This window comes from Portunus trituberculatus, unplaced genomic scaffold, assembly GCF_017591435.1.
Source record: "Portunus trituberculatus isolate SZX2019 unplaced genomic scaffold, ASM1759143v1 PGA_scaffold_522__18_contigs__length_968829, whole genome shotgun sequence".
In the NCBI taxonomy this organism is placed as follows: Eukaryota; Metazoa; Arthropoda; class Malacostraca; order Decapoda; family Portunidae; genus Portunus; species Portunus trituberculatus.
Window position 1 is genome coordinate 350,129 of NW_025541691.1, and position 13,131 is coordinate 363,259.

At 38.3% G+C, this 13,131-nt stretch overlaps 1 protein-coding gene across 8 annotated transcripts in view; it reads right to left on the minus strand.

Annotated features, from left to right (window-relative positions):
* Positions 1–13,131, minus strand: part of LOC123500960 (inactive hydroxysteroid dehydrogenase-like protein 1) — a 323,618-nt gene that overhangs the window by 161,549 nt on the left and 148,938 nt on the right. The window lies entirely within an intron of this gene.

Below are 13,131 nucleotides of genomic sequence, written 5' to 3' on the forward strand. Positions count from 1 at the left end.
AATAGCATAGATGTTATATATCTAGATTTTAGCAAGGCGTTTGATAAGGTACCGCATAGGAGGCTAGTGTACAAATTGAGACTACATGGGATAGGGGTAGGTTAGTTGATTGGATTAGTGAATGGCTTTCTGATAGGAAACAGAGAGTAGTATTAAATGGGGCAATGTCTGAGTGGAAGGAAGTGGTTAGTGGGGTACCCCAAGGATCAGTGCTAGGACCTCTTCTTTTCTTGGTGTACATTAACGATTTAGATATAGGAATTAGTAGCAAAGTATCAAAGTTTGCAGATGATACTAAGATAGCATGTGCAGTACAGGGTGAAAAGGACAATTACAGAATACAACGAGACCTGGACAGGCTGATAGCATGGGCAGACAGGTGGCAGATGGAGTTTAATTCTAAAAGTGTCAGGTTATGCATTTAGGTAAAGACAACACAAACTTTAGCTATGAGATGGAGGGATGTTGGCTAGAGGCAGTAGAGGAGGAAAGGATTTAGGAGTAGTGATAGACAGGACTATGAAATTTTCAAAGCAATGTTTAGAAGCAAGAAATAGGGCAAATAGGATCCTGGGTTTTATAAATAGAAATGTTAGTTATAAAAGTAAGGAAGTGGTGTGTAGCTTATATAATTCCTATGTTAGGCCCCATTTAGAGTATTGCATACAGGCCTGGTCACCCCATTATAGGCAGGATATCAACATGTTAGAAGCAGTTCAGAGAAGAGCAACTAGGATGATACCAGCATTAAAGCGCCTGGAGTATAGAGATAGATTAAAGGAATTAAACATGTTTTCATTTGAGAGGAGAAGTATAAGAGGGGATATGATAGAGTTATTTAAAATGTTCTCAGATACAAACTACATAGATGTGAGATCTTTCTTTACCTTAGAGGAGGGAAGTAGGACTAGAAATCATGGCAGGAAGATTAGAAAGCAAGGTTGCAGGTTAGATAAAAGAAAATATTTCTTTAGTCATAGGGTGGTAGACTTCTGGAATGCATTGCCAGAGAGGGTTGTAAATAGCACTAGTTTGACAATGTTTAAAAACAGATTAGATAAGCACTTAAATTTATTAGATTTATAATTATGTATAGCGCTGCATGATTTTTTTTAAGAAATTTACTATAGTTAAACAAGACATGATCCCCATGTATGGGGATCACAAATTGTAGAGGAATTCGCTGCAGGACTTAGCCCTGTTACTGGGCCAAATATTTAGAATTAGTATATAATGTATTGTGTACTTGTAAGTGTATCTTTAAGTACTGATGACGAGGTCGCTGTGCGACTGATACCTAGATGGGCCCTGGTGGCCCTTTGTTATCCTATTATTTATGTTATGTTATGTTATGTTAAATAGTTCCATACTGGTCTTCTCTTACTCTTTCCTAGTTCCATTATGTGACATTTCTTGGCATTAAACTCCAATTTCCACTTGCTCCATTCATAATCTTATTTAAATCTTCCTGTAGCAGTATAAAGTCCTCTCTGGTCTTGATAACTTTTAGCAACTTTGCATCATCAGCAAATAAATTCATATAGCTGTTTATCCCAATGTGAATGTCATTTACATAAACTTGAAACATAATGGGGGTTGACACTGACCCTTGTGGCACCCCGCTGGTTACTTTACTCCAAGTCGAGTATGTATATCTGATCACAGTTCTCATTTCTCTATCCTTCAAAATCTCTTGTCCATTCGAGCAAGGTTCCACGCAGTTCTCCTATGTTCTCTAGTTTCCAAAGAAGTCTTCCATGAGGGACTTTATCAAATGCCTTTTTAATGTCCAGGTATACTGTGTCTACCCATCCATCTCTACTTTCAAGTCCTGCAATAACTCTTAAGTAGAAGCTTAACAAGTTTGATACACATGACCGCCCTGTCCTGAACCCAAATTGTCTGTTCGATATGACTTGCTCCTCTTCTAGAAATTTAACCCATTTTTCTTTGATAATTATTTTACATAACTTCCCTACGACACTTGTAAGTGACACTGGTCTGCAGTTTAGTGGTTCAGTTGCCTTTCCTCCTTTAAATATCGGTATTACGTTGGCTCTCTTCCACTCTAGTGGAACTTTCCCTTCATTTATTGAACTTTTAATTATTTCCCAAATTGGCTCCAGTAATTGCTTATATTCTTTTAACACCCAGCCTGATACACCATCTGGCCCCATTGCTTTCCTGACTTCCAACTTGTCCAGTAATCTTCCAATATCCTCTTTATAAACTGCAATTTCCTGTAATCCTAGGCAATTCAATGTCCTATTAGGTTCTGTGAAGTCATCTTCTTCAGTGAAAACCATTTTAAAGCTTTCATTCATTATTTCACACATTTCTTTCTCTGTTTGGTATGTCTTTCCTTCTTTAACTATATTTTCAATTGTTTCCTTATTCTTTGTTTTGCCATTTATAAACTTGTAGAAAAGTTTGGGTTCATCCTTGCTTTTATCCACTACATCTTTCTCAAACTTTCTTTCTTCCTCTCTCATTACTCAAATATATTCATTTCTAGTATCTATGTACTGCCAACTATTACAGTCATTTCCCTGCTTTAAAAGTTTCTTCCATGCTTTATCCTTTGCCTTTTTTGCTTGTAAGCATCTAGCATTGTACCATGTATGTATTTTTTTTATAACTCTATAAACAGGAACAAACTTTTTTACTCCTTCATTGTATTCCTGTAAAAATATGTCATATTTCTCTTGTACAGTCTTCCTGCTCATAATATTACTCCACTCAATATCAGCAAAATAACTCCTTAGTTTTTCAAAATCTGCTCTTGCATAATTTAATCTCTCTCCTTTATAGTCCTCTCTGTATCTTATCTCATCTTCCTCCTGTATTTGCATCTCTAATGTCACATGATCACTTTTCCTCACTGGACTAAGGTATTGTATGATTGGAGGGGACTCCAGTTTTTTTTGTGAAGATTAGGTTTTGTAACGATGGTTCCTCTTCCCCCTGTATCTTGTTGACTCTTCTACCCACTGGTCCACTGTATTAACCATAGTCATGTGTAACACTTTCTCACTCCACTGCCCAGCATTGTCCATTACTTCCATCTCTCCCCAGTTTATTTTTTTACAGTTGAAGTCTCCAACTAAGAGTATTCTTCTATCTCTTCTTATCATGTTATCCAGATATTTTATCGTCTCTCTTTGCTCTTTGCATATCTTTATGCTCTTCTGATCCCCATGTATTAGTCTTTGGTGGAACATATGTAACTATAATTTTTCTCTTCTTCAAATCTTCTGTTCTGATTGTTATTCCCAATGCTTCCACTTTGTCCTCTCCATATTGCACATCCTCCACACAAATGTTATTATGAACCATTATACACCGTGTAACAAAGCTTTTGTCCTTGAGTTGAAACTGTTATTTCTTATTTGCTTATGTCTAGAAAACATGAAAAAATACTTATATTCATTTCTAATTTTGCTTTTGTGTCCAGGTTAATGACATTTTTGAAATTTACCCATTCTCATAGGGACAAAGTGGCAAATTTGAAATTTGACTTGAACAAAGTAGATACAAAACGACATATAATGCAATAATGGCATTTATTTATTCTAGAGACAATAGACACATTAGAAATGAGTAGTTCTTCTGTCCCAAAGGCAAAGATAACAAGGATACTTGGTAAAGCCGCTTTGGAGACCCATCAGGAAAGCCACCATTTTGAAGTCTCCTATAACCTCCCAACAGTACTCTTCATATTTCAAGGCATTTAACAACATCTTGACACTCTTGTATTCCTGTTTGAGCTGGACAGAGTCAAAAGATAGTACATATTCTTGAAGCAGCACTGCTTTGAGGCTTCTGCACAGCTGTCGATACAGAGCCGCCACTTTTTTTAATAATTCCAATTGCCTCAAACAGACCGGTCACATTGTGGCAAAAGCAAAGCCCATCTTGACGAGTGAAAAAGCTTGAAAAATGCTGGTGACGCTTTCTCTGACCTGATATGTGCACACTCTCATCTAGCAAATTCCACTGCTTGAGTCTCGGAAGTTAAAAGCTCACCATTTGACTTGGTGGGGTCAAGATCTCTGATCAGGCCATTCATGTTTCTTGGCTGGGGTAGTATGGATTTCTCTCATCAGTTGCATCTCTGAACTCTGGATCAGTGTCTTCATGTTCCTCTGAACTACTTTCCTTTTGTAAACACTGCTGCTCTCTTAGGAGGATATCACTGTTTCACTCGTAATGGATGACAGGTCAAGATATATGATAGCAGGCGCATTTTGCCTGCTCATTTAATCTACCATACAGAAAGAGCAATTGCTTGAGTGATCAGTTGGTTCCTCCAAATTCAATTGCAAATCTCATAGCTCTGTTTTCCTCTATGTACCAACCTGTAAAAAGCAGAATGAAAACTAAGTATAAAAATACAGATACATTCAACTCAGTGTAATAGGATATGTTAAGATAAAAAAAGTATATACAGTAAGTCCTCGTTTTACATTAGAAATGCATTCCTCAAAAAGCTATTGTAAACCAAAATTAGTGTAAACCGAACCTTTTAACATGTATTAGATAGGAATCTTCCAGCTCAGTATTAAAGTCAATCAAACATCCATCTCAATCTTCAAGGTTTCAATAATAGACAGGGCCTTTTCTGAAATGAGGCTCAACAGATCATGCTCTGTTTGGCTGTCTATCTAAATTTTAAGTAAACCCTCCATCCGATCCATAATGGGTTCCCGATGTTTTGTCAGCAATTTTACCTGCAGGCTTGAAGCATTAGCTGCTGCTTCCTTAACACTTGAAGCATTCCTCAAAACAGTAGCAACTGTTGACTGTGGTAAATTCAGAGAATGGCTTATGGCTGACGAGCCTTCCCCAAGTTCTTTTCTCTTCACTATATCAAGCTTCGTTTCCAACGTTAAATTTTTCCTGACTCATTTAACCTTACCCACTTCTTAACCAAGATCCAAATTACGTTTCAGTGACATTTTGGACAGGAATTGGTCTTAAATGCAGAGAATAATGTAAGTAAATTACAGAGCACAGTCTCACTGTTATTCTTTAGTGACTGGTTTGTTGTTTCCAACTTGTTGCAGTCCAATCACAGGCGGCGGAATTTCAAATATCTGCATTTTTTTCAGTTGCCACAATTGTCAATTATTGTGTCTGAATTTATACTAAACTATGTGTGTGTGTGTGTGTGTTTTTTGTGTATTTACCTAATTGTATTTACCTAATTGTAACATACGGAAAAGAGCTATGCTCGTGTTGTCCCGTCTCCATATCTATTAATGTCCAGCTTTTCTTAAAATCATGAATATTCCTTGTTGACCACTTCCACGTCTAAACTATTCCATGCTTCCACCCTTCTATGAGGAAGCTATATTTTTCACATCTCTCCTATAAGTGGCCATTTTAGTTTTTTCCCATGCCCTCTCGACATTCTTTCATTCCACATACACAGATCTTCCCTATCCATTTTTTCCATGCCAATCATCACTCTGTATATTGCTATCAGGTCTCCCTTTCTCTTCTGTTTTCCAGGGTCGGAAGTTGCATTCTTTTCAGTCTGTCTTCATAAGTCAAATCTCTTAAGTCAGGCACCATTTTGTTGCAGCCCTCTGTACTTTCTCTAGTTTCCTTATGTGTTTCTTTAAGTTCGAGCCCACTGTATTGTTGCATATTCAAGCCTCGGTCTTATCATTGCAGTAATTATTTTCTTCATCATTTCTTCATCTAAATATACGAACGCCACTCTTATGTTCCTCAATAAGTTCAATACTTCTCCAATTATTTTGTTTATATGTCTCTCTGGCGATAGGTCATTGGTAATTGTCACCCCAAGGTCTTTTCTTCATGACTGGTTTTATGTCTTCATTTCCTATCTTGTACATACTCCTGATTCTTCTTTCACTCTTGCCAAACTCTATTTTCTTGCATTTTGTCGTGTTGAACTCCATTTGCCATGTACAGCTCCATTTCCATATTCTGTCCAAGTCTTCCTGGAGTAGTTCGCAATCTTTGTCACATCTCACTTTTCTTAACAATTTTGCATCGTCTGCAAATAGGCTCACATAACTGGACACCCCATCCACCATGTCATTTATGTAGACCGCGAACATTACTGGTGCCAACACTGATCCCTGTGGAACTCCACTCTCCACCAATCCCCATTCTGATGGTCTGTCCTTAATTATTGTTCTCATTTCTCTTCCTACCAAAAGTCTTCCATCCATTTTAGTAAACTGCCATGCACTCCTCCTACCATTTCAAGTTTCCAGATCAGTCTCCGGTGTGGTACCTTATCAAAGGCCTTTTTTAAATCCAGATATATTCCATCAGCCCAACCATCTCTTTCCTGTATTACATCTATCACCCTCGAATAGTAACATATCAGGTTTGTCGTGCATGAACGCCCTTTTCTAAAACCAAATTGACACTCACAAAGTATGTCATTTTCTCCAAGAAGTCTGTCCATCTATTCTTCACCACCCTCTCACACATCTTAGCTACCACACTTGTAAGTGACACTGGTCTATAGTTCAATGGGTCTCTCTTGTTACCTGATTTATAGATTGGGACAATGTTAGCTCTTTTCCAGTCTTGGGGCACTACACCTTCCTTAATGAGGCATCAATTACTTCACAAACTTTTTCTGCCAATTGCTCCTGCATTCTCTTAAAATCCATCCTGATACCCCATCAGGTCCCACAGCTTTTCTCACTTCTAAACTCCCCATCATGTTCTTGATCTCCTCCACAGTTACTTGAAACTCCTTCATAATCCCTTTCTGTTCCATTACCAGTGGTTTGTCAAAAGCAGTCTCCTTTGTGAATACCTTCCGAAAGCATCCATTCATAGCCTCTGCCATTTCCTGGGATCTTCACTGCATACTCCATTTACTTCTAAACTTTCAATACTTTCTCTATTTTTGATGTTGTTGTTCACATGTCTGTAAAAAGCCTTGGTTGGTCTTTACATTTATCAATTATATCCTTTTCTTGTTTCTTTCTTTCTTCTCTTCTAATCAACACATATTCATTTCTTGCTCTTTTGTAACTTTCCCACTGCTTAATCCGTCTTTTCCTTCTCCACCTCTTCCATGCATCCTCTTTTCTTGTTCTAGCCTTTTCACATCTATCGTTAAACCAGTCCTGCTTTCCAACTTCTCTATGTTGTCTTATTGGTACAAATTTTTCTCACCTTCTTTGTATATTTTTATAAATTCCTTCCACTTTTCATTTGCTCCTTAGCACTCTTGAATTTCATCCAATTTGTCTCTTGAAAGAATTTCTTTAGGTTTCCAAAATCTGTCTTGGCATAATTCCATCTTCCCACTTTATATTCTTCATTTCTTCTAGATTTCTCTTCGTCTATCACCTTGAACTCCAAAACTGCATGATCACTCTTTGCTAAAGGGCACTCCACCCTCATCTCCTCAATGACCATTGGCTCTGTACTAAAGACCAAGTCCAGTCTTGACGATGCTCCCTCTCCTCCAAACCTAGTATCTTCTTTGACCCACTGAGTTAACACATTTTCCATTGCCAGTGTCAATAGTGTATTTCCCATGTTGTCTCTGATCCTTCCATTGACCAGTCCTCCCAACACACCTCTTTACAATTAAAATCTCCCATCATTATAGTTCGTTCACAGCCACCCAACATTTCTTCCAGACATGTTCCTGTATCACTTATCATTTCTTCATATTCCTGTACTGACCATGCATTTGTCTTAGGTGGTACGTACACCACTATGTAGTGCCTCTTTTTCCTTCATTAGTTTCTGCTCTGATCTTTAGCACTTCTGCCTTTCCCATACCTTCTTTCACTTGATCCACCTTTATATCTTTTTAACCAGCAACATCACTCCTCCTCCCATCTTACCTACTCTATTTCTTTTCCAAACATTATATTTCCTTCTCCAACCATCATCAGGTCTTCTCCTCTCTCAGTTTTGTTTCAGTAAGACCCACAATATCTGGGTTCTTGTCCCTCAAGTAATCGTTGAGTTCTAAAATCCCGATATCACTCCATTTATGTTGGAATACATTACATTCCGCTCATATGTAAGTTTCTTTAGTCCTTTCTTGCTGTACTTTTCTGGGTTATGAACCACTTCCTCAGTCTCATATCCAAGATTCTCCAGAAAAACTCTTTCTTCTCCTCTTCTGTCCTCTCTTCATTTTTTTCAAAGCCTCCTTTCTCAACTCATTTAACATTTCTCTTTCCTTTTCACCGAGATCTCTTCTCAACCAAATCTTCCTTGTTGTTTCCTGCTGGGCTAGCCTCCATGACTTCTCCACCAATTCATCTACATCCTTTTGTGACTTAAGTTTGATTCTTATTGGCCTCATACCTTCTCTTGTGAACTTTCCAATTCTATGGAAGTCCTCTATTTCTTGTACTAGGTCTTTTCCTCCTCCTGCACCACATTAATGATATTATTTATCACCTTTTTATGTTTTCTCTCTCTCCATTTTACTCGGTGTCTTATCCTCCTCCACACCAAATATCACCACACATCTCTTTTTGTCTACAGTTTCCCTCACCAATGTCTCATTTGACTTAATAACCTTCACCACTTTCTCAGCAATCTTCTCTTCTATGATCTGTTGATCTATAATTTCAGCAAGGCCCAAAGTTTTCTCCCCAGACTCTTTGATTTCCTTTTCCAGACTTGCAACTTTGTAATTTACCTCCTTTCTTTCCACTTCCTGACTTTTTTCCATTCAGCCTGCTTCTCCATCACTTTTCCTAGAGATTCTCCACATTTTTGCAATTCACTTTAATTAGCTTAACTTCCTCTTTCAGTGCTTCATTTTCCTTCTTCATATCGGCACAGTCTTTCTTTACATTGTCATAACTCGTTTCCAGGCCCCATACTTTTCAAACAGTTTTTCAATTTTACCTTCCAACTCCAGAATTTTCTTCACATAAGCGCTCTTCTCCATTATTCCTTGAAATCCTGTGAAGTCTGATTCATCTTTCGAGTTCACGGCCGCCATGTTGCTCAGATGTAAACAAACCAGCTGATGGCTCAAACGCAGGCTACAGTTTATATTTACCTTCCTGGACATTATTTTGCTAATCAACAGTTAACATGACTATATGGAGACGGGACAAACATTACCAGCTCCTTTCCCACCTTGGTTACTCTTAGGCAATGGTAACTGTAGAATTAGAGATGATTGCTCTGGAGCTCAGCGACCACCTCCGCCATCGACGATGTGTGTGTGTGTGTGTGTGTGTGTGTGTGTGTATTTACCTAATTGTATTTACCTAATTGTAACATACGGGAAAAGAGCTATGCTCGTGTTGTCCCGTCTCCATATCTATTAATGTCCAGCTTTTTCTTAAAATCATGAATATTCCTTGCGTTGACCACTTCCACGTCTAAACTATTCCATGCTTCCACCCTTCTATGAGGAAGCTATATTTTTTCACATCTCTCCTATAAGTGGCCATTTTTAGTTTTTTCCCATGCCCTCTCGACATTCTTTCATTCCACATACACAGATCTTCCTATCCATTTTTCCATGCCAATCATCACTCTGTATATTGCTATCAGGTCTCCCTTTCTCTTCTGTTTTCCAGGGTCGGAAGTTGCATTCTTTTCAGTCTGTCTTCATAAGTCAAATCTCTTAAGTCAGGCACCATTTTTGTTGCAGCCCTCTGTACTTTCTCTAGTTTCCTTATGTGTTTCTTTAAGTTCGAGCCCACTGTATTGTTGCATATTCAAGCCTCGGTCTTATCATTGCAGTAATTATTTTCTTCATCATTTCTTCATCTAAATATCTGAACGCCACTCTTATGTTCCTCAATAAGTTCAATACTTCTCCAATTATTTTGTTTATATGTCTCTCTGGCGATAGGTCATTGGTAATTGTCACCCCAAGGTCTTTTTCTTCATGACTGGTTTTTATGTCTTCATTTCCTATCTTGTACATACTCCTGATTCTTCTTTCACTCTTGCCAAACTCTAATTTCTTGCATTTTGTCGTGTTGAACTCCATTTGCCATGTACAGCTCCATTTCCATATGTGTGTGTGTGTGTGTGTGTGTGTGTGTGTGTGTGTGTGTGTGTGTGTGTGTGTGTGTGTGTGTGTATGTGTATTTACCTAGTTTTTACCTAGTTGTAGTTTTACAGGGCCTGGGCTTTATGCTCGTGTGGCCCCGTGTCCATATTTACACTTATCCAATCTTACTTTAAAAGTATGCACACTCGTTGCAGACACTACTTTTTCATTTAAACTGTTCCATGTCTCAATACATCTTTGCGGGAAACTATATTTTTTAACAACTCTCAGACATTTTCCTTTTCTCAGCTTCTTACTATACGATCTTGTGCTTTGAATGTCATATTCTTCTCTCAGGATCAGTTTCTCATTATCCTCTTGATCCATTCTGTTGATCAATTTATAAACTTGTATCAGATCTCCTCTCTTCCTTCTTTGTTCCAGGGTTGGCAGATCCATAGCCTTTAGTCTCTCCTCATATGTCATCCCTTCAAATTCTGGAACCATTCTTGTAGCCATTTTTTGTAGTCTCTCCAACTTTCTTATGTGTTTCTTTTTATGAGGGGTCCACACTACTCCTGCATATTCCAATCTGGGTCTTATTATAGTACTTATCAATTTCTTCATCATTTCTTTGTCCATGTAGTGAAATGCTACTCCAATATTCCTTAGCAAATTACAAGTTTCTCAAAAAATTCTATCAATATGGCTTACCGGTTGATTGTTTTCTTCCATCGTCACTCCTAAGTCCTTTTCCTTTTTTTACTTTCTCTAGTTCTACTCCATCTCCCATCTTATAGATTCCCACGGGTCATCTTTCACTCTTTCCCATTTCCATGACATGGCTTTTGTTCACATTGAATTCCATTTCCCACTGTGTTTCACTGTTTGATCTGCTGCAGTCTCTGATGAGACAGCCAGACGAAACGAGCTCAGAGCTCATTATTTCTGATTTTCGGATAGGTCTGAGACCAGGCACACACCACACACCGGGACAACAAGGTCACAACTCCTCGATTTACATCCTGTACCTACTCACTGCTAGGTGAACAGGGGCTACGTGAGGAGACACACCCAAATATCTCCACCCAACCGGGAAATCGAACCCCGGTCATCTGGCTTATGAAGCCAGCGCTCTAACCACTGAGCTACCGGGCCGTGTGTGTGTGTGTGTGTGTGTGTGTGTGTGTGTGTGTGTGTGTGTGTGTGTGTGTGTGTGTGTGTGTGTGTGTGTGTGTGTGTGTGTGTGTGTGTGTGTGTGTGTGTGTGTGTGTGTGTGTGTGTGTGTATACATATTAGTGTTTTTCTTACCTTCCAGAGTTCTTTTGCAGAGTTCGCAGGTGAAATGAGGTGCCCAAGGTTTGTCCTGATCCCCGACAGGCATGCCAAAATATGCATTGTAGGCCTTGCGCATTTTCAGTGATCTTCCCAGAGAGTACTTTTTAGCTCTAGTTTTGATAAACTCGCCACAGACATAGCAAAATGCGTCTGCCGGATGCTTACAACCTTTAGATGCCATGCTTGATGAATGCAGATAGTAATGACTGATGACGATCGATTTGTTTTACACATTAACGGCTAGAAGTGAACTGACCTGTTGAGCATACGTTCCCTGCATTTATACTGCCATATACATTGCAAAAATGTTTTAGAAGTTCATGAAACGTTTGGAAAGAATAGTTTTGAAGGTTCTGGAGTCATCTAGAAAGTTCTTTAATTTTTTTCACCAAATTAGTGTAGAATCTGTCTGGATTTCAAAACCCCTGGCCAGTTTATAAAAATCAAAGTTTAAAAAGAATAAGTATTATATTCTTCATTTTTTAGATGAAAGGAAATAACATTAATTGACCAAAGACAAAAAAAAAGTCAAAATTTTGTTACACCGTGTTATTAGCACTCCTCCTCCCCCTTTATCCTTCCTGTCCCTCCTCCAGGTATTAAATCCTTCCTCTTTAAAGTTGACATGTATTTCATTCTTCAGTTTTGTTTCAACGATACACATTACATCTGGCTTTTTCTCTTTCAAATAGCCCTGAACTTTCAATATACTTGATAACAAATCATCTATTTTAGTATAAGTCACTCTTAATTTATTGCCTCCTCCATGACCTCCTCTTTTTTCCTTAAGTACCATTTCTTTAGTCTCATATCTAGAACCCTCCAGTAAAAATTCTTCTTCTCTATCTTTGTCTTTTTCTCATTTTTTTCCTTAGCCTTACTTCTTAGCACTTTCTCCTTTTCCTTTTCCTCTAAGTTCATATCTTTTTTTATCCATATTTCCTTGTGATCAACATTATCGGCTAACTTCCCTTTTCTAGCCATTATTTCTTCTACAGCCACTTGAGATCTCATTTTCACCTTCATTGGTCTCTTACCCCTTTCAGTGTACCTTCCCAGCCTAACCACTTCCTCCACCTCGTGGTCAAATTCTTGTGTGCTGTCTTGTACCTTTTTGATAACGGTTTGGCCATTTCCCTTTCTTCACGTTCTCTTGTGAATTTATTTGGATTTTTCCTTTCTCTCATCCCGTAGATCACGAAGCTTTTTTCTTGTCCACAGCATTCCTCACCATGTTTTCCTTTTCTTTGATAACCCTGATTACAGCAACTTTTGTGTTCTGAATTTGTCTCTTTACCACTTTTGAAAATTTGACTTTTTCTTCCTCTTGTTCTTGTTTCCATTCATTTCTTAGTTCTTTCAATTTGTTTTCACCTAGACCACCTTCTATCCTGTCTGTAACCCCTTGCTGCACTTTATCCTGCAAGTTCTGGCATGTGGTTTTTAGAGTGTCATTTTGCTTCCTTATTTCTAAAATCACCTCTTTTAATTCTTGGTTTATTCCACTGACCTTTTGACATTCAGTTATTCTCAATTTCAAGGCTGTGTTTTCTGATACCAGTCGGTCATGTTTGTCCATGAGACTGGACATCACCTCCTTCAAATATCTTAATTCTCTTTTTACATTTACAAGTCTCCTCGTATTTCCTCATTCATTTCGGAAACCCAAGAAATCACTATCCATAGTATCTTCAGTCAGCTTTCTTAACCAATAGGTGTTTCTATACAGCGTTGATTTTCGGCCAGCGTATGTTTTGGTTCCTCCATGTGCCTGGCAGCGCTACTTGGTTCCATATCTCTCTCTT